Source organism: Crocuta crocuta, unplaced genomic scaffold (assembly GCF_008692635.1).
Source record: "Crocuta crocuta isolate KB4526 unplaced genomic scaffold, BGI_CrCroc_1.0 scaffold216, whole genome shotgun sequence".
NCBI lineage: Eukaryota > Metazoa > Chordata > Mammalia > Carnivora > Hyaenidae > Crocuta > Crocuta crocuta.
The window spans coordinates 6,674,395-6,678,086 of record NW_027531504.1 but is presented as its reverse complement, the minus strand read 5'-3'; the positions used below and the strand labels follow the sequence as shown (position 1 = coordinate 6,678,086).

Genomic DNA, 3,692 nt, shown 5'->3' with positions numbered 1-3,692 from the left:
TCTTCAGCTCTTCTGGAAATTGGTCTCTAACACTATCTTTCCCTATAGACATGAGGCTACATTAAGAAGTCCAAAAAAATGTATTTTACCATATCAAAATGAAACACTTTTGCTTTGTGTGTTGTTGGGGGGATGGAAAGACAAGATACAGACAGGGAGAATATATCTGCAAAAACACATATCCAACAAATTAGTTGGATTAGTATCTAAAATACATAAAGAACTCTCAAAACTCAGTAAGTAGAAAAATATCAATAATCCAACTAAAAATGGACAAAAGACGTGAAGAGACATTTCATCAGAGAAAAAATACAGATGGCAAATAGACACATGAAAAGTCATTCAGCATCATTAGCCTTTAGAGAAATGCAAATGAAAACCACAAGATACCACAACTCACATAACAGAATGACTAAAATATAGTGATAGCACTAAATGCTGGCAAGGACACAGAGAAAGGAGATAATTCATATGTTGGCAGGAATGTAAAATAGTACAGCCTCTGTGGAAAAGAGTCTAGCATTCTCCTATAAAACTAAACATGTATGGGTTCCTTACTGGCTCAATGGGAAAAGCCTATGATTTTGGTCTCGGGGTTGTGAGTTCAAGCCCCACGTCAAATATAGGGATTACTAAAAAAAAAAAATAATAATAAAAAATTAAAAATTAAAAAAAATAAAAAAACTAAACATGCAGGGACACTTAGGTGATTCAGTTGGTTAATCTTCTAACTCTTGATGTCAGCTCAGGTCTTGATCTTAAGCAGAGTTCAAGCTTCACATTGGGCTCTACAGTGGGATTAAAATAGGGGCCCCAGGGTGGCTCAGTCCGTTAAGCATCTGACTTTGGTTCAGATCATGATCTCAGAGTCCGTGAATTCGAGCCCCGCATCGGGCTCTGTGCTGACAACTAAGAGCCTGGTGCCTGCTTCGGATTCTGTGTCTCCCTCTCTCTCTGCCCCTCCCCTACTTGCACTCTGTTTTTCTCTCTCTCTCCCTCAAAGATAATAAACATTAAAAAAATAAAATAAAATAAAAATAGAAGTAAACTAAACATGCAAATACCATATGACCCAGAAACTGCACCCTGAAGCATTTATCCCAGAGAAGAGAAAATGTATGCTCACACAAAAGCCAGTGTGCGAATGTCCTTACTAGCTTTCTTCGTAAAAGCCAAAAACTGGAACCAGTTCACAAGTGCTTCAGTAGGTGAACAGTTAGACTGTGGGGACACCCATCTTACAGATGATGGCCCAACAGTAAAGAGGAACAAGCTGCTACTAGACAACAACTGGGTGAGTTTCAAGCCAATTATGCTGAGTGAAAAAGCCAATCCAATCCCATTTATGAGGCATCCCTGAATGACAAAATTACAGAAATGATGAAGAAACTGGTGTTTGCCAAGAACAGGGAACAAGGTGGGGAGGGGAGGGGGCCGCAGGAGGGGGTGGACATGGCTATAAAAGAGCGACAGGGGGATCATCTGCTGATGGAACTGTGCTGTATCCGGACTGTGCTGGTGGACAGGGCCCAGTCCTGCAAAATAACTACAGAGAACTAAATACGCAAATGAATGCAAGAGAAACTGGGGAAATCTGAACAAGATCATGGATCGTATCAATGTTAATATGATATTTGAACTACTATACTGGTTTTGCAAGATATTGCCTTCAGGGAAACTAAGGGTATGCGATCTCTCTCTCCCTACTGTAATCTCAAAATTAAAATTCTAATTAAAAATCTATTTTCACCTTAGGTGCAATGGTGATAACTTCCACAGGAAAAACTTTGGGTTTTGGAAGGGGAAACAGTACAGCAGATAGGAGTGGGCAGTAGAGGGATTTTTTTTTCTCTGGAGAGATTGTCTACAGAACAGAGTTCTTCCAGGTTCCGGCCCCTTGTGACATCAGAGGGGCCAGCTGTTGAAACTGAAGGGAAAGGAGAGACGGCAGGTGGTATCCATTATGCAGTGAGTCTATAAGGTTTTTGTTGAATGAATGACTGACAATTAAGTCCTGATTTGGTTGGAAGAATGTATTACAGTTCACAGATTTGTTTCATCACATACTGAGTTGCTTACCAAAAATTTACATTGGAAGTTGAGTAGGGAATTCCACAAATTCTCATGTGCTTGTTTTGTTCTCTTGTGGGTGTCTCATATTGGTTTGAGCCTTTGTTTTCCTTTTTTTTTTAATATATATTTATTTATTTATTTTGAAAGAGAGAGAGAGAAAGAGAGAGCATGAGCAGGGGGAAGGGCAGAGAGAGAGAGGGAGAGAGAATCCCAAGCAGGCTCCACACTCAGCGCAGAGCTGGACACGGGGCTCGATCTCAAAAACTTTGAGGTCGTGACCTGAGCTGAAATCAAGAGTCAGGCTCTAACTGAGTGAACCACCCAGGTTCCCCTGAGCCTTGGTTTTCTATCACGTGCACATGGATTAGAACATAATGGGCTTTGTTATTTCTATCTTTTTGATCTTCTCATTCACTAGGAAGGGTTTCACCATCGGATGACGGCACAGGCCGCTGGGCTGCCTGCTACAGCATTTTCCCACAAGTCCACAACAAGGTCAGAAAATACCTTCCTTGGCACAAGGCACAGAGCATTCCTTTCGGTTAAGTCATTTGCTGGAGCTGTGATGCTGAGACTTCCTACTTCACTGGACCTCAGAGGAAGCGGTTCTCTGGAAATCTCTAGCCGACTCCATTCTACACATGGCCTGCCCAGGAGAATTTTTTCATCAAGCACATCCTGAATCTGAAGGATGAGCTAGCTACACCTCAGGAACACACTGTCCGTGAATTCACTCTGCGTTTTTTCAGTTCACTCTGCAAGATAAGGATGGTGGGAGGTGAAACTGCCAGAGAAATCTGATGTGATGTCTAAAAAAACAGCCCGAGTCACAGTTCTATCAAAAGAGGAAGCTGCTTGCCGAAGCCTTCCTTGTGCACCCGGGTCCACACTCACTTCTCCCTTCTCTGAATTCTGACAGTATCTGCTGCTTCTCTCACTCACACAAACACCTAAGTATAAATGGTCCTGCGCTGTTACAGGGAGGCGGTGTGGTGTGCTGGAGACCGACTCTCTGGATTCAAATCTCAGTGCCACCACCTACCAGCTATAAAGCGTTGGTTCTCTCCTCCGTACACTCAGGACGGGAACAGAACCCACCTCACGTTCCTGCTGAGAATGAAAGGACGTAGTAAGGTAAAGCACTTCCAAGTAGGAGCTCAATAAACGTCTGCAGAAAACAGAACAAAACCAACAATCTGTCTTCATGTGTTATCTTTTTCTCCTTGCCAGTGAGACTTCCAGGATTTATGCTGTTATCCCGGAAAAGGTTGCATTCCAATTCCATTCCTCATAATCACAAATTTTGGAAAATAGAACTAGAAAGGCAGTAGAAGCCTCTGGCTAAGCGCTGGGCCCTGACTCTGCCCCTCCTCCCCCCTCCCCTGCCCTGCAGCCGCTGTGGCCACCACCTGCCTGTGCCAACCCACAGGACCTAAAAAGGTAAACTTCCTCCCTGTACTTCAATTCCCTTCATCCCCAAGGCGACTACCTCCCCTGCTTCTTTTTACTCGTAAACTGTGACCAGACAATTCTGCTGTAGAAATTGACCCCGATCATACAATACGGGAAAAGTTTATAGGCAACGATTGTCCATCACAAGTGTTTGATCATTCTGAAAA

At 43.0% G+C, this 3,692-nt stretch overlaps 1 long non-coding RNA gene across 1 annotated transcript; it reads left to right on the top strand.

The window, feature by feature from the left end:
* Positions 1–1,916: 1,916 nt before the first annotated feature.
* LOC144238444 (uncharacterized) lies at positions 1,917–3,268 on the top strand. The gene is made up of 2 exons (XR_013337121.1): positions 1,917–1,968; positions 2,492–3,268. It is a non-coding gene; the product is annotated as an uncharacterized LOC144238444 (long non-coding RNA).
* Positions 3,269–3,692: the final 424 nt, after the last annotated feature.